The following is a 12,719-nucleotide window of genomic DNA, read 5'->3' as shown; positions in this document are numbered from 1 at the left end:
CTTTCCAGAGGTTTATGTGAGACTCCACGTCTGTGTAACAGTCAGTATCAGGTGGTTTAGGGCCTGGAGGGCTTGGAAAATGTGAGAGAGAGGGAGAGGTGAAGGGCCTGGGCTGGGGTGAGTTGAAAGTAGAACAGCCGACCAGCCTGGGCAGCATAGGGAGACCCCACCCCCACAGAAAATTTCAAAAGTAGCCTGGCATGGTGGCACACACCTGTAGCCCCACCTACTCAGGAGGCTGAGCAGGGAGGATTGCTTGAGCCTGGGAGGCGGAGGCTGCAATGAGCTGTGATGGCACCACTCCACTGCACTCCAGCCTGGGAGACAGAAGGAGACTCTGTCTCAAAAACAAACTGACAAATCAAACAAACAAACAAAAGAAAGTAGAAGAGCAGAGGTGAAAGCTCCTTGTTGCCTAGTCTTGCTATGTCAAAATCAGGCTCTGACATTTGGGTTACAAGCAATGCTGCCAAGTTATGCCCCCTGTTTACTAACCAGGTCTGTGGGGTCTGCACCGCTGACTTCACAGGAGCTCCCTGCAAACAGTACCCTGAAGGGAAAGTGGAAGTAGGTGGCCTCAGAGCCTTTATTTGGCTTTTGAAATAATAGTGCTGTTTAGGAAGGCATCTCTTACATAATCCTGAGGCTACAGAATTGATCTCTGTGAGCCTATCATGGGCCGTGCCCTGAATGAGGCTCTGCTTCAAGCTCTTCTGTGAGGGAGAAACCGAGAGAGGCATGAATGTAACAGAGAGTGGTGGAGGGACGTTTATGGGGCTATGGGAGGACTGAGGAGGCGGGCAGTCACTCAGCCTTGGGAATTGGAACGGAGTCAGTGAAGAGTTCCCAGAGGAGGCGTGCCTGAAAGGAGGGACAAAAGAAATTGGCCAAGAAATAGAGAAAAGGGAGAGCATCACAAGTAGAAACCCAAGACAATACCGTGAGTTTTTGCAACTGAAAATATGTAGGCCTGGTTTTCTGTTCTAGGGTTTAATAGAAGTCAAAGTCAGTCACGAGGTTCCAGTCCAGGAACCTGAAAAGCTGTGCCTCACAGAGACACTGAACCCTGGTTTTTGAGAACCCAAAGTGTATATTTTTAATAGAATTTTGATAGCAGTCCATTGATCATTTTTCCAGTGTGATTCATGCTTCATGTGTCCTACCTAAGATATTGTTGCCAAGCCTCACAACAGAGATTTTCTCTTCTGTTGTTTGTAGGTTTTAATATTTTGCAATTTACACTTAGATCTAGGATTTATTTTGAATTAATGCCTGCATGAAGTGTGAATAATGTCGGGATGAATGGTGAGATATTGAAGTTGTTTGGGTCTTCCGTAAAGAGATCTACTTTTTCCAGCACTATTAGTTAATTGTCAGCTAATTTAACTATCTTTGAGCCTTTATTAGAAATCAACTTACTATATATATGTAAGTCTACTTCTAGCCCTTCTTCTACTTCATCCAATGATCCCTATGTGAATTCTTAAGGTCATACCAGGCTGTCATGATTACCATGTCTTTATATTAAGTCAGAGACTTTGGTGATGTAAGTCCTTCATGTTTGTTCTTTTCCAAATGGCTTTGGATCTTCTATGTCGTTTGCATTGATATATAACTTTTGAGAAACAGTTCTTCACTTTAATTATGATTATGGTGAGCCTATAGATCAACTACTTGAGAATTGACATCTTAACCTGAGTCTTCTGATCAATGAACATTATATATCTCTGTTTATTTAGGTCTTCACTTTCTCTCGCCAGTATTTTATAGTGGTCTGCATACAGGTCTTTCACATATTACATTAAAATTCTCAATAGATGCCTCATTTGTTTTGCTGTAATTATAAATGACATTTTAAATAGGGTCATCTCCAATTACTTGTTCCCAGTATGTTGAAATACAGTGGGTTTTTGTATGTTGAGTTTCTGTCTTGTAACTTTGTTATGTGACTTGTTAGGTCTAGGAGATGTTTATCCCCGCATTCCTTAGTATTTTGTATATAGACTATCATGCTATTTGTAAATGGAAAGGTTTTTTTTATTCCTTCCTATTCAATCTGTATGCCTTTTATTTATTTTCCTTGGCTCATTGCACTAGCTGGGACCTCAAGGATAATTGTATACACATAGTAAGAGTCTGCCTTATTTTTAATCTTATGGGAGAAGCATTCAGTATTTCACCATTAGACATGGTGCCAGCTGCAGGTTTTTTGTAGGAGTACTTTATTAGGTTGAGGACGTTGCTTTATGTACTTATCAAGTGGTTTGGGTTTTTTGGTCATGAATGGGTGTTTTATGTTATCAAATTACTTTTCTGTTATATATCTGGATAATAAATGCTTTTTCTTTTATTCCATTAATATGGTGAAATATATTCACGGATTTTTAATGGTAAAATGACCTTATATTCCCAGGACACACTGTGCTTGGTAATAGATTATTTTTTTTCATGTATTATTGGATTCAAGTTGCTAAAATTTTATCAAGGAGTTTTGTATCTATGCTCATTAGGAACACTGGTTTGTAGTACTTTTTTTTTCTTCTGGTATCTTTTTTCTATTTATTTTTTAAATAAAAGTAATGCTGCCATCATAAAATGAACTGGAAAGTGTTCCCTCCTGTATTTTCTAAAAGTGTTCTTTTGGGACTGCTACTATGTTTTCTTTAAATGTATGATACTGCTAACCAGTAAATCTATTGAAGACTGAAGTTTTCTTTATGATTTACAAATTCGGTTTAAAAAAGTCTCCACATAACCATTCTTTTAACCTTAACAAGGTCTTTAGGGATGATTACCAATTAATTAGAAGAGTGTGCTTAAAAAATTTTCCTCAGCGTTTAAATGTCTTATTTTCTTTCTTCTTTTCTTTAATTTGTATTTTTCTTTATTTCTTCTAAAAAAATTAACGGGATACATGTGCAGAACGTGCGGGTTTGTTACATAAGTATACGTGTGCCATGGTGGTTTGCTGCACCTATTGACCCATCCTCTAAGTTGCCTCCCCTCATCCCTACCCCCCAACAGGTCCTGGTGTGTGCCCTTCCCCTCTCTGTGTCCATGTATTCTCATTGTTCAACTTCCACTTCTGAGTGAGAACGTGCGGTGTTTGGTTTTCTGTTCCTGTGTTAGCTTGCTGAGAATGATGGTTTCCAGCTTCATCCATGTCCCTGCAAAGGACATGATCCCACTCCTTTCTATGGCTACGTAGTATTCTATGGTGTATATGTACCACATTTTCTTTATCCAGTTCATCATTGATGGACACTTGAGTTGGTTCCAAGTCTTTGCTATTGTAAATAGTGCCTGCAATAAACATACGTGTGCATGTATCTTTATAGTAGAATGATTTATATTCCTTTGGGTATATATCCAATAATGGGATTGCTCGGTCAAATGGTATTGCTGGTTCTAGATCCTTGAGGAATCACCACACTGTCTTCCACGATGGTTGAACTAATTTACGTTCCCACCGACAGTGTAAAAGCGTTCCCATTTCTCCACAGCCTCGCCAGCATCTATCGTTTCTTGACATTTCTAATAATCGCCATTCTGACTGGCATAAGTTGGTATCTCATTGTGGTTTTGATTTGCATTTCTCTGATGATGAGTGATGTTGAGCTTTTTTTCATATGTTTGTTGGCCGTGTAAATGTCTTCTTTTGAGAAGTGTCTGTTCATATCCTTTGTCCACTTTTTGATGGGATTGTTTGTTTTTTTTCTTGTAAATTTGTTTAAGTGCCCTGTAAATTCTGGATATTAGCCCTTTGTCGGATGGGTAGATTGCAATGATTTTCTCCCGTTCTGTAGGTTGCCTGTTCATTCTGATGATCATTTCTTTTGCTGTGCAGAAGCTCTTTAGTTTAATTAGATTCCATTTGTCAATTTTGGTTTTTGTTGCAATTGCTTTTGGCGTTTTCGTCATGAAGTCTTTGCCCATTCCTATGTCCTGAATAGTATTGCCTAGGTTTTCTTCTAGGGTTTTTATGGTTTTGGGTTTTACATTTAAGTCTTTAATCCGTCTTGAGTTAATTTTTGTATAAGGTCTGAGGAAGGGATCCAGTTTCTGTTTTCTGCGTATGGCTAGCCAGTTTTCCCAGCACCATTTATTTAATAGGAGATCCTTTCCCCTTGTTTTTGTCAGGTTTTTCGAAGATCAGATGGTTGTAGATGTGTGGTGTTATTTCTGCGGTCTCTATTCTGTTCCGTTGGTCTATATGTCTGTTTTGGTACCAGTACCATGCTGTTTTGGTTACTGTAGCCTTGTAGTATGGTTTGAAGTCAGGTAGCATGATGCCCCCAGTTTTGTTCTTCTTGCTTAGGATTGTCTTCGCTATATGGGGTCTTCTTTGATTCCATATGAAACTTAAAGTAGTTTTTCTTCTAGTTCTGTGAAGAAAGTCAATGGTCTTGATGGGAATAGCATGGGATCTATAAATTACTTTGGGCAGTATGGCCATTTTCACGATATTGATTCTTCCTATCCATGAGCATGGAATGTTCTTCCATTTGTGTCCTCTCTTATTTCCTTGAGCAGTGGTTTGTAGTTCTCCTTGAAGAGGTCCTTCACATCCCTTGTGAATTGTATTCCTAGGTATTTTATTTTCTTTGTAGCAATTGTGAACGGGAGTTCACTCATGATTTGGCTCTCTGCTTGTCTATTATTGGTGTATAGGAATGCTTGTGATTTTTGCACATAGATTTTTGTATCCTGAGACTTTGCTGAAGTTGCTTACCAGCTGAAGGAGATTTTGGGCTGAGACGATGGAGTTTTCTAAATATACTGTCAATTTGAGTTAGTCTCTTCTTATTTGAGTACCCTTTATTTCTTTCTCTTGCCTGATTGTCCCGGCCAGAACTTCCAATTCTATGTTGAATAGGAGTGGTGAGAGAGGGCATCCTTGTCTTGTGCCGGTTTTCAAAGGGAATGTTTCCATGTTTGTCATAAATAGCTCTTATTGTTTTGAGACGTGTTCCATCAATACCTAGTTTATCGAGAGTTTTCAGCATGAAGGGGTGTTGAATTTTATTGGAGGTCTTTTCTGCGACTATTGAGATAATCATGTGCTTTTTGTCATTGGTTCTGTCTATGTGATGGATTACGTTTACTGATTTGCATATGTTGAAGTAGCCTTGCATCCCAGGGATGAAGCCGACTTGATCGTGGTGGATGAGCTTTTTGATGTGCTGCGGGATTCGGTTTGGCAGTATTTTATTGAGAGCTTTTGTGTGGATGTTCATCAGGGATATTGGCCTGAAATTTTCTTTATTTGTTGTGTCTCTTCCAAGTTTTGAAATCAGGATGATGCTGGCCTCATAAAATGAGTTAGGGAGGAGTCCCTCTTTTTCTATTGTTGGAAATACTTTCAGAAGGAATGGTACCAGCTCCTCTTTGTACCTCTGGTAGAATTTGGCTGTGAATCCGTCTGGTCCTGGGCTTTTGTTGGTCAGTAGGCTATTAGTTACTGCCTCAATTGTAATTTTCCTTTTAATGTGGTGCATCACATTAATTAATTTGCACGTGTTGAACCACCCTTGCTTGCTTCCCAGAAATAAATCCTGCTTAGTCATGGTGAACGATCCGTTTAATGTGCTCCTGAGTTTGGTTTGCTCGTATTTTGTTGAGAATTTCTGCATCTATGTTCATCAGAGATACTGTCCTCCTGCTTCCTTTTCTTGAAGAGTTTTCATCAGGCTTTGGTATCAGGGTGACCTGGCCTCATAGAACGAACTTGAGAGCATTCTCTCTTCTTCAAGCTTTGGAAAGCGTTTGAGAAGGTTTGGGGTTAATTTTCTTTAAATGCTTGGTAGAATTCACCAGGGAAGCCATCTGGTCCTTAGCTTTTCTTTAATGGGAGGTTTTTGATTACTGATCCAATCTCCTTACTCCTTATTGGTCTGTACAGATTTTCTGTTTTTTTAATGATGCAGGCTTGGTTGGTTGCATGCATCTGTGAATTTATCCACTTCTGGGCTGACCCATTTATTGCTGCGTAATTGTTCACAGTTGTCTCTTATGGTTCTTTTTATATTTCTGGCATCAATTGTAAAGTCTCTTCTTTCATTTCTGATTTTATTTCCCTGATTCTTCTCTCTTTTCTTCTTATTTAGTCTGGCTAAAGGTTTGTTAATTTTGTTTATCTTTTCAAAAAACCAACTCTTATTTTCATTGATTATTTTCCTGTGGTCTTCTATTCCCTATTTTGTTTATTTCTGCTCTAATTTTTATTATTTCATTCTTTCTGCTAACTTTGGAGTTAGTTTGTTCTTCTTTTCCTAGTTCCTGGAGATAAAAAGTAAATTTAGGCCAGGCGCCGTGGCTCACGGCCTGTAATTCCAGCACTTTGGGAGGCCGAGGCGGGTGGATCATGAGGTGAGGTGATTGAGACCATCCTGGCCAGCATGGTGAAACCCCGTCTCTACTAAAATACAAAAAATTAGCCGGGCGTGGGCGCCTGCAGTCCCAGCTACTCGGGAGGCTGAGGCAGGAGAATGGCTTGAACCCAGGAGGCAGAGGTTGCAGTAAGCTGAGATTGCGCCACTGCACTCCAGCCTGGCAACAGAGCGAGACTCCATCTCAAAATAAAATAATAAATAAATAAATAAAATTAAAATTAAAATTAAAAATAAATGTAATGGACATCAATATATTTTGTTTAAATCTATGTACTTGATGTTTGTTTTCTATTTTCCCATTTGTTCTTTACTCCTCTCATCCGTTTTTTTTCATCTCATCACATTTTGGTTGGGCGTTTTAGGATTCCATTTGTCTTCACTACTGTCTTATTAGCTGTATCTATTTCAATTTATTTAAATGGTTGCTCAACTTATCACACTCTATCTTCAAGTAATACTATAGCGTTTCACATACAATGTTTGAATCTCACTGGAGTATACCTTATTTTTCTCCTCTTTTTTTTTTGCAGTGCTATTGTTACGCATTTTATTTCTACATATGCTATAACATATGTATGTTATAAACATCATTCCGCTTTCAATTTAGTTATAAACGGTCAGTTGTCATTTATATATTTTTTTAAAATGAGGAAAAAAGCTATCTTTTATATATAGCCATAGGTTTCATTCATTCCTCTTGGTCAATCCTAGTTTCCATGTGGTATCGTTTTACTTCTGCCTGTATTTACTTCTGCCTGTATTTTTTGGGGGGAGAAATGGCTGTTCACATCTTTTGTGATAACACATCTCAATGAGGTTATATGTTTTATTATTAGTTTCTAAAACTAATTTCTATAATCTGGGTACAAGTCACTTACAAGTTACATGATTTGCAAATACTTTCTCCCATTCTGGGGCTTCTTTTTTCACATTCTTGATGGTATTATTAATTGCAGCAAAAAGTTTTTAATTTTAATGAAAGTCCTGTTTATCCTATCCCATTGTAGTTTCGGTTTGCATTTCTCTGATGATCAATGATGTTGACTACCTTTCCATATATCTGTTTGCCATTTGTGTGTCTTCTTTTGAGACGTGTCTATTCAGATCCCTTGCCTATTTTTTAATCGGATTATTACATTTTTTTCCCTATAGAGTTGTTTGAGCTCCTTATGTATTGTGGTTATCAATCTCTTGTCAGACAGGTAGTTTGCAAATATTTTCTCCCATTCTGTGGGTTTGCCTCTTTACTTTGTTGATGAACAAAGGATTCCACTTGAGACTCCTAGTTTCATTGATTTTGTCCCCATGGTTTTCTATTCTCTATTTTGTTTTCAATGTTGACGGTTTCCTTTGCTGCGGCAGAAGCTTTTCAACTTGATGTGATCCCGTTGGTCTATTTTTTTTTTTTCTTGCTTTGGTTGCCTGTGTGTGGGGGGGGTGTATTACTCAAGAAATCTTTGCCCAGTGCAATATACTGGAGAGTTTCTCCTAATGTTTTCTTTTAGTAGTTTCATAGTTTGAAGTCTTAGATTTAAGTCTGTAATCCATTTTAATTTGATTTTTGTATAAGTTGAAAGATAGAGGTCCAGTTTCATGCTTCTGCATGTGAATATCCAGTTTTCCCAGCACCATTTATTGAAGAGACTCTTTTCTCTAGTGTATGTTTTTGGCACCTTTGTGGAAAATGAGTTCACTGTAGGTGTGTGGATTTGTTTCTGGGTTCTCCATTCTGTTCCATTGATGTATGTGTCTGTTTCTATGCCAGTACTGTGCCTTTTTGGTTACTATAGCTCTGTAGTATAATTTGAAGCCAGGTAATATGATTCCTCCAGTTTTGTTCTTTTTGCTCAGGATAGCTTTTGCTCTTCTTTTGGCAATCTGTAGATTGTTTTGGATAGTATGAATATTTTAACAATAATAATTCTTCCAATCAATGAACATGGAATAGCTTTTCATATTTTTGCAATCCGCTTCTATTTCTTTCATCAGTGTTTTACAGCGTTCCTTGTAGAGATTTTCACTTCCTTTGTTAATTCCTAGGTATTTTATTTTATTGATAGCTATTGTAAATGGGATTACTTTATTGATTTCTTTTCCAGATTGTTCACAGTTGGTAGTGATTTTCGTATGTTGATTTTGTATCCTGGGACTTTACTGAATTCGTTTATCAGTGCTAGTAGTTTTTTGGTGGGGTCTTTAGGTTTTTCCAAACATAAGATTATGTCATATGCAAACAAGGATAATTTGGCTTTTTCCTCTGTAATTTTGACACCCTTTATTTCTTTCTCTTGTCTGATTGCTCTAGCTAGAACTTCCTGTACTATGTTGAATAACAGTGGTGAAAGTGGGCATCCTTGTCATGTTCCAGATCTTAGAGGAAAGGCTTTCAGTTTTTGCCCATTCAGTATGATACTAGCTGTGGGTGTGTCATATATGACTTTTATTATGCTGAGGTTTGTTCCTTCTATACTCAGTTTCTTCAGAGTTTTTATAATGAAGGGATGTTGAATTTTATCAAATGCTTTCTCAGCATCTATTGAAATTATCATATGTTTTTGTCCCTCATTCTGTTGATATATCACATTGACTGATTTGCATATGTCGAATCATCCTTCCATCTCTGGGATAAATCCCATTTGGTCGTGATGAATTATCTTTTTAATGTGTTGGTGAATTCGGTTTGTGACTGAGTATTTTGTTGAGGATTTTTGCATCAATGTTCATCAGGGATATTGGCCTATAGTTTTCTGCGTGCGCGCGCGCGCGCGCGTGTGTGTGTGTGTGTGTGTGTGTGTGTGTGTGTCTTTGTCTGGTTTTGGTATCAGGAAAACACTCATCGAATGAGTTCAGAAGTATTCCCTCCTCCTCTACCTTTTGAAGTACTTTGAGTAGGATTGGTATTTGTTCTTCTTTAAATGTTTGGCGCAATTCAGCAGTGAAGCCATTGGGTACCAGGCTTTACTTCGCTGGGAGACTTTTTAATTACGGCTTCCATCTCGTTACTTGTTATTGTTCTGTTCAGGTTTTAAATTTCCTCATGGTTCCATCTTTGCAGGTTGTATGTGTGTATGAATTTATCCATTTCTTCAAGGTTTTCAAATCTACAGGCATATAGTTGCTCACAGTAGCCTCTAACGATCCTTTGAATTTCTGCACTATCAGTTGTGATGTCTCCCTTATCATCCCTGATTTTATTTATTTGGTTCTTTTCTTTTATTTCTCATTCATTCTGGCTAAAAGTGGGTCCATTTGGTTTCTCTTTTGAAAAAACCAACTTTTCATTTCATTGATCTTTTGCATTGTTTTCTTCGTTTAGATTTTATGTATTTCTGCTCTGATCTTTATTATTTCTTTTCTTCTATTAATTTTGAGATTGGTTTGCTCTTTGTTTTCTGGTTTCTTAAGATGCATTGTTAGGTTGTTTACGTGAAGTTTTTCTACTTTTTTGATATAGGCGCTTATAACTGTAAGCTTCCCTGTTAGTATCGCTTTTGCTGCAACCCATAGGTTTTGGTAGTTTGTGTTTCCACTATCATTTGTTTTAAGACATTTTTCAGTTTCCTTCTTAATTTTTTCATTGACCCACTGCTCATTCGGGAACACATTCTTTAAATTGCACATTTTTGTATAGTTCCCAAAATTTCCCTTGTTATTGGTTTCAAGTTTTATTCCATTTTGGTCACAGAAGATACTTGATATTATTTCAATTTTTTGAATGTTTTAAGATTTGTCTTGTGGCCTAACATACGGTATATCCTTGAGAACTTATCCACGTGCTGAGGAGAATGATGTGTATTCTACAGCTGTTGGAGGAAATGTTCTGTAAATATCTATTAGGTCCATTTGGTCTATCGTGCAGAGCAGGTCCGATATTTCTTTGTTGAGTTTCTGTCTGGATGATCTGTTCAACACTCAAAATGGGGTGTTGACGCCTCCAGCTATTGTTTGTCTTTCAACATTTTAAGTCTTTTAGTTTGTTTCCACGATGCTTCGTGGTTTTGCAGAGTATAAGTTCTGCACTTTTTGTTAGGTTTATTCCCATGTATTTTATTATTTCTGATGCTATTGCAAATGGAATTGTTTTCTTAATTTTGTATTCAATGTCCTTTTTGCTACTCTACAGAAACAGAAATTATTTTCATGTATTGACATTGTATTCCTTCACCTTGCCAAATTCAGTTATTATCTTTAAAGTCTTTTAGTGGATTCCTTAAGATTCTATAATTACAAGATGATGCCGTATGCTAATAGAGGCAGTTTTATGTTTTCATTTCCCATCTTTTTGAAAACCGGGTACCATGGCCACAACCCTCAATACATTGTTGAGTAGTAGTGGCTACATCAGGCATCCTTGTGCTGTTTCAGACATTAAGGGTAAAAGATTCGGTCTTCTGCCATTAAATATGATGTTACCTGTGGGTGTTCTTTATCGTAGGTGCTCTTTATCAGTTTGAGGAAAATTCTTCTATTCCCAGTTTTTTTTGTTGTTGTTGTTTTGTTTTTAGTGTATTTCTTATGACAGGCTGTTGAACTTTTTCAAATGCTTCTTCTGCATAAATTGAGATGAACACGTGTTTTTTGAACGATTATCTGTTCATATGATAAAATCCATTTATTGATGTGTAGCTGTTAAAGCAACCTTATGTGCCTGAGATAAATGCCACTTGGTCACCGAGTATAAATATTTTTGTATGTTGCTGGATTTGGTTTGCTAATATTTTGTTGGGGATTTTCTCTGTCCTACTCATAGTTTTGCTTTTGAGTCTATATATGATTTTGTTGCCAGGCTTATGAGTTATGAAGTTTTCCCTCCTCTTCTATTTTTTTGGAAGAATTATTGAAGAATTGCTATTAATTCTTATTTACATATTTAGTGGAATTAACCATTGAAGCCATCCGAGCCTGATCTTTTTTTCTGGGTAGTTTTTTTTTTTGTTTTTTTTTGTTTTTTTTTTAATTTCTATTTCATTCTGTTTCATTTTCACAGATCTATTTATCTTGTGTATTTCTCCTCCAGCCAGTTTGCATGGTATATGTATACCTAGAAATTCATCCATTTCATCTAAGCCATCAAATCTATTGGCATACAATTGTTCATATTATTTCTTTATAATCCTTTATATTTCCATAATGTAGATAGCAGTGTCTCCTCTTTCTTTCTTGATTTCAGCAAATAGAGCCTCCTCACTTTTCTCTTGATCAATCTAGCTTGCAGTTTGTCAATTTTGTTGCCTTCTTCAAGGAATCAGATTTTTGTTTCCTTGGTTTATCTCTGTTATTTTTCCACTCTTCATTTCATTAATTTACGCTCTAATCAGTGTCCACTTTTCTCTTCGATTTGCTTAGGTTTAGTTTGCTCTTTTTCCCAGGGTCTCAATGCGGAGGGTAAGGTTATTGACCCGAGATATTTCTTATTTTTTTTAATATCAGCATTTAGAGCTATACATTTTCTTCTAAGCACTGCTTAACTGCATCCCAAAAGTTTGACATGCTGAGTCTTCATTTTCATATATCTCAAAAAGTATTTTCTAGTTTCCCTTTTGATTTCTTCTCTGACCTTTGATTATTTAGGAGTTTATTGATTTCTTTATGCTCATGTATTTCCCACTAATGTATGTTTTATTGATGTATAACTTCATTCCATTGTGGTTTGGGGCCCTACTTTATATTATTTCTATCCTTTTACATTTATTAAGGTGTTTTATAGCCCACCGTATGGTCTATCCTGGAGAACACTTCACGTGTACTTGAGAGAAACATATATTCTGATGTTGTTGGGTGTAGTGTTCTATAAATGTCTGTTAGGTCCATTTGATTTATTGCTTTTTCAAATCTAGTATATCCTTGTTGGTATTCTGACTAGCTTCTCTATTCATTATTGAAAGCAAGGTACTGAAGTCTCAAACAATGATTGCTGAATTATCTCTTCCCCTTTTCATTTCTGTCAGCATTTACCTCGGGTATTTTGGTGTTCTGTTGTGCAGTGCAAATATATTTATAATTTATATATCTTCCTCTTCACACTTTTATAATTGTAGAATGTTCATGTTTTATCTCTAGTCATATTTTGTGTTTTAAACTCTATTTTTTCTGGAGTTGACAAAACTACTCCAGCTCTCTTGCGGTTGCTGTTTTCAGTGTATTTATTTTCTCATCCTCTTACATTCTATTTGTGCCTTTGAATCTGAAGTGTGTGTCTTGCAGACAGCATCTAGTTCAATCATGTTTTTGTTACATCCTGCCAATATCTGCTTTAAAATACATTTGTATTGTTCAGTCTATTCACACTGAACTTAATGTAATTACTTAATATAATTACTGTTGGGG

The 12,719-nt window shown here is 36.8% G+C and overlaps 1 protein-coding gene across 8 annotated transcripts in view; it reads left to right on the top strand.

Moving 5' to 3' along the window:
* DMRTC1 (DMRT like family C1) overlaps positions 1-12,719 on the top strand; it is a 71,664-nt gene that overhangs the window by 31,855 nt on the left and 27,090 nt on the right. The window contains exon 1 of one of the 8 annotated variants that reach the window (XM_054472228.1): positions 745-940. The exons of 6 other annotated variants lie outside the window; for them this stretch is intronic. The gene's annotated coding sequence lies outside the window, so the exon portion shown is untranslated. Of the gene's footprint in view, positions 1-744; positions 941-12,719 lie in introns of those variants that run through there. One more of the 8 variants, XM_054472234.2, reaches the window with a different exon arrangement.

The sequence above is a fragment of the Pongo pygmaeus genome, chromosome X (genome assembly GCF_028885625.2).
Source record: "Pongo pygmaeus isolate AG05252 chromosome X, NHGRI_mPonPyg2-v2.0_pri, whole genome shotgun sequence".
NCBI classification, from domain to species: Eukaryota; Metazoa; Chordata; class Mammalia; order Primates; family Hominidae; genus Pongo; species Pongo pygmaeus.
The sequence above is the reverse complement of the archived record's forward strand: the minus strand, read 5'-3'. Positions and strand labels throughout refer to the sequence as shown.